The sequence below is a fragment of the Dryas octopetala genome, chromosome 8 (genome assembly GCF_963921425.1).
Source record: "Dryas octopetala chromosome 8, drDryOcto1.1, whole genome shotgun sequence".
NCBI classification, from domain to species: domain Eukaryota; kingdom Viridiplantae; phylum Streptophyta; class Magnoliopsida; order Rosales; family Rosaceae; genus Dryas; species Dryas octopetala.
The window spans coordinates 20,985,074-20,998,392 of NC_141373.1; the positions used below are offsets into that span (position 1 = coordinate 20,985,074).

Genomic DNA, 13,319 nt, shown 5'->3' on the forward strand with positions numbered 1-13,319 from the left:
AATTCTAGACTACTATTCAACATGATGTTAGGTTCTTGGAGGCACAAGTGCTTCCTCTTCACTCTTGTTGCTTTCATTGTTCTCTCATCAGAAGCATCAAGATTACCTAAGGACTGTTGGGAACAGATGCTGCCTAAGAAGCTACCAACTCCTTCTTCGTCGCCCTCCAAAGGCACAAATTCCGCGACTAAGTCTTCATCCAAGGCCTTCGAAGCTCATAGACACCTCCCTTCATCGGATGGAAAGGTCTAGCCTCCGTGCGCAGTGTGAAGAACATTAGTTTCAATTCATCTCTAACTGCGAAAAACACAATCCGCTCTACTGCACTGATGGGGGGAAAGCATGCAGAGCTTTGAGATCAGTTATCACATTGATTTATACTGGTCTGAGGTGCTTATGAACAAGATCATACCCCCTTGTAGATTTCCTTGACTTAAGTCTGCTGGTACAGTCTCTTGTAAAGATAACAGAGTAGATTCATCATTGGAAATTAGCAATCATAATTTTGGGACAGTAAGATATATCTATGAAGCTTCTTTTATTTCGAAATAGTCATTGCATAATGCCCATATATCACTTACAGTTATTTTCTTTGTACTTCTTTCCATTCCCATGTAACATCTTGTCTAAACTGTATTTTCCTCTAAAATAAGTTACTCAAACTCTCATCGTTTTGGTGCCTTGATTTTCTTAGTAAATACATCTTTAGAGTTAAACATTAACATTGAAAATAAACTTTCAAAACACATCTATTTTTATTCTACAGTAGTACAGTGTTTTCATGGTCTATATGAGATTTTTTTCTTTTGGCTGGAAGGTCTATATAGAGTTTTTCCCACGGAATAAAAAAGTTTTTATCTAAATATTGTTTTTACAATCTCAAGCCCAAAAAACAGATATCAAATATGTCCTGGTGTTATGAGCTTGTATAAAATCTTCAAAGGAGATATAGATACCCAATACCAGAATCATTACTTGTAATCACAATATCGTACAATCCTAGCTACAATTTTCAGTTATATGAAGTTTGTTAACTTGAATAAATCCAGCAATCTTTTAGGAATAACAAGAGTTCATAGGGACAACAAATTTAGGGAAAACTAAGAAAACAGAGCAAGGGATCTTGACTTAAATAGTTGCTTAGCCTGAGGCACTTCAAATTGAGAATAATAAGACTAATGGACAATTACAGTTATGGCGTGAGGGATTATCAGTCATACCTCTTTTCCAACTTTGTTCATTAACGAGAAGTGTGTCAAGGATCAAAAGCCACCAGAAGGTTTTGATTTGGGAGGTAGGTTTAACTTCGAGTTATTTTACCCCACGATGTTTATTGTCTTTTCACATATATCCTCTGGGGTTTCAAAAATTACACCTACACTCTATGATGTTTCAAAACTGTTGTATATAACCCCTACAAGAAAAACCAATAAATAAACAAAAAAGAAGATATTTATATTGACGTTGAACCTTACACCTTAAGTAATCTTATTAGGTCATTTCAGCCCTTAGCATGCCTTTTTGCATACTTTCTCATCATTTTTCGTCTCACTATAAAGGGTTATATGCAACAGTTTTGAAACCCCAAGGGGTGTATGTGTAATTTTTGAAACTTCAAGGGTTGTATGTGAAAAAACGATAAACCTCAAGGGGTGTAAGTGTAAATAACTCGTTTAACTTCCATATAAAGGACCAATCCCAATCAGGGATACTTTTGTTGGAAAGTATTGATCAAATATAATTGAGCTTTGATTATGGGATTAGGAGTCAATTAGTCTTTGATCATGTAATTAGGAGTTGATTAAGTGATCAGGTATATATTATGGAATTAGACATCCTTTCCTAGTTGGGCCTTGTATTCACTAGTAGAAATCCCTCTTGATGAGGAGGAATAACATAGAGAAATTTCATTCTCTCTCATTTTCCAACAAATTTCACCCTCAGTGAAGAGATCCTACTGAAAAATTGAAAATACACCAGAAGAGGACTGGTTCCAGATCCAGTCCCTGAAGATGTGGTTACTCTCACTGCTGCTATTCATATTGGCCTTGAAGGAAAACTTCAAATTTAGTTTGCTCCTTAATCCCAAGTTCATTTGAGACACCTTAAACACTAATCATCAAAAGCTGGCAACATTAATTATAGTCAGGTACAAAATAAGGCAACAGGAGATGGTATCTTGAACAATTGTGTATTAGAATCCACGAGACATTAGTTCCAACCTTCTCACCATACTGTGTCTTGCTTTGTCAAACTATTAGGCAAGAATGAGGTACAGCATTAGCGACAATGTTGCATATCTTATATATAGAGCGGAGTCTAACCCATTAGAGTGGGTGGTTCTGCAAAACATTTCACAAAACTATATATTGCCATTTGATAAAACAAATTAAAGAGAGAAAAGAAAAGTGTTTACAGGATGAATATGTGCAGGTCCATATTTTTTGCGAAATGTACAAATGTTCGGCAATTGTGGAAGGTTGTCCAGAGAAGCATGAAATTATTAGTAATGTACTACTATAGCAGGCTTAAGCAATTTGATGGTAAACTCAGATTGAGGATTAACCCCTGAATAGTTCTTGTTGGGGCATTACATCATCAAATAGCAAACATAAATAGGAATAAAGTCACAGAAGATTCCATGATCAAGACAAACTCACTAATGATCAGTAATTGAATCGATTCAAATAAACCTTGCAGAAGTGATGGACAAGAATTAAGATACTCTAATCGTTTAGCCAAGCTAAAAGTACGCACATATAAAATGTCCATGGTCCAAATATGAAGGAACATGGAACAGACGCTTTTTTCACCAAAACAAATCAGACACTGTTATTCAGAGTAATTTTCATCTGAGTATGTTGGCAGGCTTTGACAAAAAGAAGTACACACAAGAGATGGAGAATAGAAGAATCCATGGTCCAAATCTGCGTAACGGATGCTAAAGTGTGACATTCAATCTCCATTCTCCAACATTATTGTATGCAAATACACAAATACACAAAAACAATATCAAATGCTAAACAGTCTTGGATATTATTGATTTTACAAGCAAATAAGAAGCGAGAGTAATCCATGCAGGTTCACAAAAGAACGGGTTATTCCCGGGGCAATCTGGGTAGAATCCATCTTCAGTTCTTGGACTTGATTCTGCAAAGGGTATAACAAGACACAAACGATATGGTAACCAAATAAAATTCAATTACTATTTGTACCAAAAAGAAATCAATGCGTATATGACTGTCCAAACTAACTAGATAGGAATAATTTAGTACTAGATTTGTGAACGAGAACGATTTCTAGTATTACTTTTTAAATGATGGAAGTTAAGGAAATCCAATGCAAGGATAAAAAGAATTACCTTCTAGCAAAAACAACTAGGACTTGCTTTCATCAAACCTCCCAAATAATGTTCTGACTAAATCGTTGATGTCTGGGAGGTGTTGCACCTTTGCATGATCGACACCTCCTCTTTGTATGGACTCTGTAAGTTGCATTGAAACAGACCCCAATTCCAATGTTTTGAGGTTAGAAAGGTATTCAATACCCCAAGGAAGTGCCTTTAATTCCATGCAGCTATCCAGCATCAAGAACTGCAGATTGGGCATCACCCCATTCTCTATAGTTATCTTTTCCAATGAGGGGAAATTACACAACTGCAAATGCACGAGATTTACAAAGCCTCTACTGAAACACAACTCTTTCCCAGTATAGGCTTTAAAAAGAATAAGGCTCCGCAGGCAGGGCAATTCTTCAATGTGAGGTAGTAAATCTTCTTCAAGTCTAGACCAATGCAGATTCATATATGTGAGGCTCTTGAGTGAACGGAACCAACGTGGTACCCTCTCCAGTTTGCCAGCCAACATGAGGTTTTGAAGGTGAGGAGGAGGTGAAGATAGCGCATTGATTCGAAGAAGTTCCTCTTCATCAGATACCACTAACAACAAGTGGTAAAGGAGCTTCATCCTTTGAATTGAGGCACATAGGTCCTGCTCGTCTGTTTCTTTTACATTTGTAATGCCAATCCTAGTAAGTTGGGTCATGTTCCCAACAAGTCTAATAATGTCTCCCTTTGATTCAACACATGCCAAAACTTGCAATTTCTTCAAGTTACATATGTTTGATGGAGCTTTTGTCCCAATAATGAATCTGAAGCCCCTGTACACTCCAGTGTAACGATACATAATTAGATGGCGTAGGTTACACAACTTGGCAATTCCTTTCGGAAGTGAGTCTATCTTTGTGTCCCTGATGTCCAGGGTTTGAAGATTGTGGAGGCGTCCTATGGATTTGGGAAGCTCCTTAATTTGAGTTTTCCTCAAATTTAAATATCTTAAGTTGAATAAGTACACCAGTTCATCTGGCAATTTATAAATTGGGGCTTTTTCCAAATCTAGAACTCTCAACAACTTGAATCCAGAAGGCAACGAGAATTTGCCATTGACAAAGACTAACAAGGAACGGAGCTGTGACATACCTGTGCAAGATTTAATTTCTCCTTCTCTTGTTTGAATTAACAAACGACGAGCTCCAATTTCTTCCATTACTTCTTTCCCATCATACACAGCACAGTACTTTTCTTTTTCTGACGTTGACAGAGCAAGCTCTCGCATAAGATCATGCATTTTGAAAGTTCTTGGCCTTCCATTTTCATTCCTCCTTACAACTTGTAGCATGCTACGAAAAATGAGTTCCATAAGATAAGTCTCTGCAACCCCTTCCGGTGTGACCCCTTTGACATGTTCAACAAATCCTTCGGCCATCCACAATTTAATGAGCCTATTTTTCCCTATCAAATAATCCTCTGGGAAAAGGGAACAATATAGAAAACAATGCTTCAATCGGTATGACAAATCATTGAAACTAAGCAATAAAATGCTCTTCACAGGTTCTAGCAAAGGGCTGTTAGTTAGATGCCAATTTAAGGTGTTGTTGACTCTTCTCCACTCTGCAGATGACTTCTTAGAAGACATAAGACCACCTAAAGCCTCCAATGCCAGAGGTAGGCCTTTACACCTTCCAACAAGTTCCCAAACTATTGATGCTTCAATCTCCGGTGGACAGCATTTATTAGGATAAGTTGAGAAGGCTTTCCTGCTGAAGAGCTCCTTGGCCTGATTCTCTTCCAAGGGTTGAATAGGGTAAACGTTGCTTTTCACTCCAAAAGAATGAGATGCTATGTCTTCTCTCCGAGTTGTGAGCATGATCACACTTCCAAGCTGTCTATCTGGAAGTGATATCCTTATTTCCCTCCAAAGTTTAATATCCCACACATCATCTAATACAACTAGGTACCTTTTAGACTCCAAGTAGTTCACCAGCGTCTCTAACAATTCTCTATAACTCATTGCATTCAAATTTCCCGGAACATCGTCTTTCCTTGATTGGTGGAATTCCTTGATCAAACTTCTAAATAAGTCTTCAATTGCATAAGTTTGGGAAACAGTAATCCACGCATAACAATCGAAATGTCTCTTCACGCTTTCATTGGTGAATGTCTTGGCAACTAGAGTTGTCTTCCCCAATCCTCCCATCCCCACCACGGAGATAACAGTTTGGTCTTTCTGATCTTCATTCATCAGCCATCCTAATAATATTTGCTTCTTGTCTTCAATCCCCACAAGCTCATCTTCCTTGGTAAAAAGAGAAGACTCCGCTTGGTTCTTCACCCATTTTTGAACATGATCACAAGTACTTGGTCCTTCTACTCTACCATCACGTACATATCTCTGATTCCTCTCTGGTATGGCTTTGATCGTTTGACTGATTTTCTGCAACTTGTTGACTATTTTACACTTGAACCATACATTCTTTGGAATGTGAATGGTTTTTTGGAGCCACCTAGCAAATCGACCCCCACTTTGCTGATAATAAATGTGATACATGAATTCATCAATGATGTCTTCAACATCATAGGCTAAGTCTCTGACACTTGCGACCCACGTTTCCTCTCCTTCCGTGTGTGCTTCCTTGCCGTCAGCATCATGTAGGAAAGATTTCATGCTTACCAGCTCCTGCTTAATCCCATCAATTTCATCACGAACACCGGCTATGGAGGATGCTTCGTTCTCAAGAATGGTCACTATTTTGAAAATCAAGAGGTCTGTTGTAGCTGAGGCCATACTGACCTTCTATATATCCTAACCGCTTACTCTCACGGAATCATATTTGAAACAAATTTGGGGATGAGCAACAGAAATGTATCAAATTAGGAAAAATATACTGTAGCATTTCAATATGACAATATAGTGAGAGGATTAGTTGTGATTGATTTGATGAAATCAAGAACTAGTGGAGAGGAGGTTCATGAACAATAAAAAGAATCAAAAACTAACGAGTAACATAGTATAAGTGGAGAAGCCAAAATAATTTCAGTGACTTTTTCAACTCGTAGTTGGCTCCAATATACCAGAAATTAGTAATTTAATTATAAATGATTTTTAAGGCACACCAAGTCATATGATTCTCTCAATTATATTATGCAAAATTATAGGGTATAACCGATATACTGTCACGTGGTATAACTAATTTAACGTGTATTTATATTAGTAGGGTATAGTATTAATAACATCCACTCATATTATAACACATAAACTGATTATACTACGTGTTAATATATCAATTATACAGAATGATTTTTTCAAAGAGACAAATCAGAGGTCAAATAGTTTGGTACGAGTGTACGACTGTAGACTTGTGTATAATAATGATAAATAGCTAAGACATTTCGGGCCTGTTTGACACTGCTTCTTAGAAGCGCTTATAATCAGTAGCACTTTTGTTGGAAGCGCTTATGTTCATAAGCAGGGCCGGCCTTGAGGCTAGGCGAGCTGGGCGACCGCCTAGGGCCCAGCCTGGTTTAGGGTCTCTTATTGTAAATTGGGCATCTCCCTTTTATTATGTAATTCGGTATTTCAATTCACTAAATTAAAAAAAATATATATTAATTATATATTAATTTTTGTCGAAGGTAGTAGAAGACAAAACGATTTAACTTTTCACTTTTTCCAATCTCTTCCTTTTCATCTGATTTATCTCCAGTTCTCCATTGTGGTCCAGTACTCTCTTGCTTTCCTTTTTTTTTATTCATATTACTCTTGTAGTCTTTCTTCTCTTCTCTTTTCATAATTTCATTGATTCATTCTATTTTTATTCCTCTGGACCTCTTCGTTCGTCTATGTCACTCTCAATCACACAGTACAATTGAAGAGGAAATAAAGGAAATCTAAGAGAAAGCTAAAAAGAGGTAAAACCTTTTTTATTTTATTTTTTCAATTTGGACTTAGATTATTAAAATTAAAATTGTTTAAGAAATTGATCAACAAAATTAACACACTTTCTGAATCTATATATTTTGTGGTTTGGGCTGTTTGGCTTACAAATTACAAATTTACAATATATATAATATATTATATATAAATTGATTATCAATTTTTAATTTTTTATGCATATATGCTTGTAACTTGTAAGCCTTGTATACAATACAATTTGGGTATAAACAAATATCTTAATATCTTATTGTCAATGACTCAATTGTCACTTTGTGAAAACTGTGCGGCTGGCTGCCTTGCCCACTGATTGTATTATACAATTTGTCAATTTGTATATTGTGACTTTGTGAGAACTGAAAAGTAATGTGGGGCTGCCTTTTAGTCTATATTATTGTTGAGTGTTGACAACTAGACATTATTTTTTAATTTTTTTATATGGACTTGGACTGCAGGAGTGGCAGGATTGGTTTTGGTTGCTTTTGGATGGAATTGGACCTACATCAAAGTTAACAAGTTGGGACTTGTGAGTCGCTTCTTTGTTTTTGTTGCAACAAATAAAACCAAGCTAGCTTGTAATAAATAATTATGTTGATAAAATTTGTTTGTTATTGATTTTTTTTTATTTAACTCAGTTTAGTTACTATATGAGGGCCTCAATTTTTAATCTTGTCTAAGGCCTCTTAAATCTACGAACCGGCTCTGTTCATAAGCACATATAAATTTTTATAAAAAATTTAAATACTTCATGCAAAAGTACTTGAAAGTGCTTTTTGAGAAAGCACCTGTCACTGGTCAATGGATGACAGAGAAATGGAGAAGTATAAATTAAGAAGCACATCCTTGGCCACCCGAAACTCCGAAAGGGCAAAAGAAAACATCTAGAAATCAACTTGGTAAGTGGTGATTGATTTGATGAAATCAAGAACCAGTGGAGAGGAGGTTCATGAACAATAATAAGAATAAAAAACTAACGAGTAACATAGTATAAGTCTAGGAGAAGCCAAAATAATTTCAGTGACTTCTTCAACTCGTAGTTGGCTCCAATATACCAGAAATTAGTAATTAATTTAATTATAAATGATTTCTAAGGCACACCAAGTCAAATGATTATCTCAATTATATTATGTAAAATTATAGGGTATAACTGATATACTGTCACGTGGTATAACTAATTTAACTAATATAAATTATAAAAATATTATTAGACGATATATTTATATTAGTCAAATAATTTGGTTGTAGACTTGTGTATAATAATGATAAATAGCTAAGACATTTCAATACTTCTCTGTCATCCATTGACATTTTCCAAAAGGAAGAATAAATTAAGCACATCCTTGGCCACCCCAAACTCCGAAAGGGCAAAAGAAAACATCTAGAAATCATTTAAAAACACGATGTTGATTAAAGCCCCTAAAACCATTAAAACCCATGGACCCACTTACCAAGTTGATTTTATAGGGGACTAACATTGAATAATCTTCTGAGCCGTTACCAATCAAAGCGAGGTAAAGGGAGAGAGGTAATGGGTTAAATTTGTGAGGTAGCCAATGGAATTGCCCCCAGTGAAGCTAGACCAACACTTAGGCCCTCTCGAGCGAGCCTGCGAGAGTGATGCCCAAACCCATATATGGGCTCATTGAGAGTGAGAGTGATAAACGTGGGCCCGGCCTACGTGAAGAGCAAGAGAGGAAAGAAGGAGCCGAGTAGTGGCAGACAAGCTCTACATCATGTGGGCCCCACTGACAGGCAACAAAGACAATAATGCGTCCATGCAAAAGTTTCTCCGTTTGTTACTCTGCTGCTGTAAATAAGGTAACAACCGAGTCTGCATGTCCATGAGTTTCAATCGCTATTATAGTCTGAGGTGCTGTGTGCGGTATTTCATATTTGCTATATTATACTTTATACAGTGGTCAGACCGATAATTTTTGAGACACTCACAATAAGACATTCTCGGTAAAACATCCCGCTCTAAATAATTGGTATCAGAGCATTGTTTAACATTATAATTGTATGTTTATGTGGTAAAATATCTTGAGGACATAAGTCATAAATACAACTGAAAGAAATCTCAATCATATTTGCATGATAAAATATTTCGTTACTACAAATAACCTGTTTGTTTGGATATTTAACTATTCTGTTAATATTGAGTTTATTTACTGGATATAACCTTCCTTGTTCCCTTGAAAATGTTATGATATATTACTTTAATCTAGAATTAAGTGAACATCAAAAGAAAAAATTAACTTTAGATCAAAATACTTTGCTTTGTAATTTTCCTAGTACTCAATATAAACATATTTTACATAATAAAGATCAACATATCAAAAATAGTATTATAGATTAATTAATTTATCACAAAATATTAAGTTAGAACAAAATAAACAAAATCAGACAATAGAACTTTTTACACAAAATCAAGAGAAGAACTCCATCACTGTCATAAGAAAAAATTTAAATTATATTACTAAAAAATTAGAAGAAAATAATAAAAATGTACAAAATTTCTCTGTTGTAGCTGAGGCCATACTGGCCTTCTATATATCCTAACCGCTTACTCTCACGGAATCATATTTGAAACAAATTTGGGGATGAGCAACAGAAATGTATCAAATTAGGAAAAATATACTGTAGCATTTCAATATGACAATATAGTGAGAGGATTAGTGGTGATTGATTTGATGAAATCAATAACCAGTGGAGAGGAGGTTCATGAACAATAATAAGAATAAAAAACTAACGACTGACATAGTATAAGTCTAGGAGAAGCCAAAATAATTTCAGTGACTTTTTCAACTTGTAGTTGGCTCCAATATACCAGAAATTAGTAACTTAATTATAAATGATTTCTAAGGCACATCAAGTCAAATGATTCTCTCAATTATATTAGGCAAAATTATAGAGTATAACCAATATACTGTTACGTGGTATAACCAATCCAACGTGTAAGGGTATTATTGGACGATGTATTTATATTAGTAGGGTATACTATTAATAACATCCATTCATATTATAACACATAGACTGGTTATACCACGTGTCAATATATCGGTTACACAGAATAATTTCTCCAAAGAGACAGGCCAGAGGTGAAATAGTTTGGTACGAGTGTACGACTGTAGACTTTTGTATAATAATGATAAATAGGTAAGACATTTCAATACTTCTCCATTTCTCTGTCATCCATTGACATTTTCCAAAACGAAGAATAAATTAAGCACATCCTTGGCCACCCGAAACTCCGAAAGGGCAAAAGAAAACATCTAGAAATCATTTAAAAACACGATGTTGATTAAAGCTCCTAAAACCATTAAAACCCATGGACCCACTTACTAAGTTGATTGTATAGGGGACTAATATTAGGTCTCACCAAAAAGCCCAATGCCCGAAGCTCGCCCAGCCCATTGCCCAACCCATTGCCCAGCCCATTGGGCTCGAAGCCCAATTTGGCCCGAAAGTTGGGCCAGCCCGGCCTGGCCCGAAAGTCCTTTGGGCTGGGCTTGGGCCATCTCCTTAAAGCCCACGGCCCGCCCAAAGCCCGGCCCGATTAGGCCCGCCCGAAGTCCGGTACAAAGCCCGGCCCAAAGCCTGTTTACACATATATATATCTTCAATAAAAAAAATATAAGATTTTGGCTATTTTTTGATTCGAACATGAGACCTCACAGAACTAGCTTCAACTTTCAACCAACTAAACTGACTAGTTTATTTGTCTAGTTTGTGAATCATAACATATTTAATAGGTTTTTCATTTGTTTACTCCAATAAATTAGGTTTTATATAATTTATATAATGTATTAACAATTTAATATATAAGGAATAACAAGTTTTGTATTAAATATTTAAATGGATTATTTGGGGTTTGGATTGTTTTAAAAGTATTATTTGGGGTTTGGTGAGTGTTTGGGGTTTAAAGTTTTTATTACATATGTTTTATAAACATACGATGCAATTGTGTTTCCAACAATCTGAACCGTTCATTTTTTAGTTCTTCACTCAAAGATTATCCCTGAAAAAAATTAATTCAATCGGAGATGTAAAAGTTAGGTAATGGTGGTCCAACTTATGAACGATCGTAGTTTTTCTAATGATAATCGAACGGGTAGATGAATTCCGATTTAGCCGATTTTTTGTAAAGATGATCTTTGACTATGAACATAGAAAATGAACGGCTCAGATTGTTGAAATCACGTTGTGGTCTTCACAATTATGGAAATGACAAGGTTTCAACTGGAAAGTTATTAGAATTATACTCTTCAAGTGTATTTATATGTAGAAGCTCACATCTCAATCGTGTTTTCAACGATCCAAATCGTTCATGTTTTAGTTCCCCACTTAAAGATAATCTATGCAAAAAATTAGCTCAATTGGAGATGTAAAAATGAGGTAACGATGGTCAAATTAATGAACGATCGTGGTTTAATAACTTTAATTATAGTTGTATTATAAAAGTTGTATATCCACATATACATTTATGTTTTATTATAATTGTAATGTTGTAGATAATTTTAAAAGTTTATTATTTATGGTATTACACTATTACTAACATAATAGTATTATATAATAACTTAATAAACATATTAATAATTTATTGGAGTAAACAAACGAAAAAGCTATTAAATATGTTATGATTCACAAACTAGACAAATAAATGAGTCAGCTCAATTGGTTGAGAGTTGAAGCTTGTTATGTGAGGTCTCAAGTTTGAATCACAGCATAGCTAAAATCCTATATTTTTTTATTAAAGATATATATGTGTGTAAATAGGCTTTGGGCCCATCCTGGGCCGCTCGTTCGGGCCTAGCCCGGCCCGGCCCTCCAAGCCCACAAGCCTCGAGCCCGATGGGCGGGCCTTGGACTTGTGTATTAAGGCCCAGGCCCAGCCCGGCTCGGCCCGAAAGCCCTATTGAGCTCTTCTAATTCAAGCCCAAACCCGGCCAGAGCCCGAAAGATTTGGGCCGGCCTAGCCCGACCCGGCCCATTGCCGACCCCTAACTAATATTGAATAATCTTCTGAACCGTTACCAATCAAAGCGAGGTAAAGGGAGAGCCAATGGAATTGCCCCCAGTGAAGCTAGACCAACACTTAGGCCCTCTCCAGCGAGCCTGCGAGAGTGATGCCCAAACCCATATATGGGCTCATTGAGAGTCAGAGTGATAAATGTGGGCCCGGGCTACATGAAGAGCAAGAGAGGAGAGAAGGAGCCGCGTAGTGGCCGACAGGCCCTACATCATGCCGGCCCCACTGACAGGCAACGAAGACAATAATGCATGCACGCGTACATGAAATGGAAGGCCCGCTTTTTTGGGTAATTCGCATCAGATCAACAACCAACATTTATTTTAATTTTAATAATTTATTAAAAATTTTAGAAAAAAAAATCCCAAAAGTTTCAAATGCATTCTCAAAATTTGCTATGTGAGACCTTAAAAATTTTTCGTATTTTATTTTCGAGCTATTCTATTTTCAAAGGTTGGTCTAGAGCCAATAGGAAAATAGTATTCTTCGTTACAAGTTCGTAGTATTTTTTGGAATCTTTTTCAGAGTCTGGTTGTATTTTTGGTGAGTTGTTGAAATTGGAAGTTTGTAGAAAGTTAGTTTTGGTTGACGTGGCGTGATCTCAACCATTGGATTTACTTTGATTCATTGGCTGAGATGCACGTTGACAATTGGCTGGGCAGTTGGCGTGAGGGAAGTTTGGAGAAGATTGTGGAGCTCGGTGAAAATTTCTGGATAACCCTACAGAGGGCTCGACAAAGCCACCAAGGGCTCGGCAGGCTTACCAAGAGCTTGGCATCCTTGGAGAGAGCTCGGCAGTGTCTCTATATATACTGCCCAGTTTCTCATTTTTCCGCAACTCTCTCTCATTTTTCTCTCTTTTCCTTTGTTCTCTCTCCTTAACCGAGAGTCCTCTTTGGTTGTTTTCTTCGCCGTTCGGCAAGCCAACATGGGCGACCTGATTCTCGTGTGGTAGTGTGGAGTACGAGCTGACTTAGGTTGCTCGGTCATTTAAAAATCATTTAAAAACACGATGTTGATTA

At 36.4% G+C, this 13,319-nt stretch overlaps 1 pseudogene across 1 annotated transcript; it reads right to left on the reverse strand.

Annotated features, from left to right (window-relative positions):
• Positions 1-3,010: 3,010 nt before the first annotated feature.
• On the reverse strand, positions 3,011-6,348 carry LOC147277948 (disease resistance protein RPM1 pseudogene; annotated as a pseudogene). Its single transcript, XR_015123782.1, has 2 exons — positions 3,362-6,348; positions 3,011-3,150 (listed from the first exon to the last, which is right to left on the reverse strand). The product of XR_015123782.1 is annotated as a disease resistance protein RPM1 pseudogene (transcript).
• Between the last annotated feature and the right edge of the window lie 6,971 nt (positions 6,349-13,319).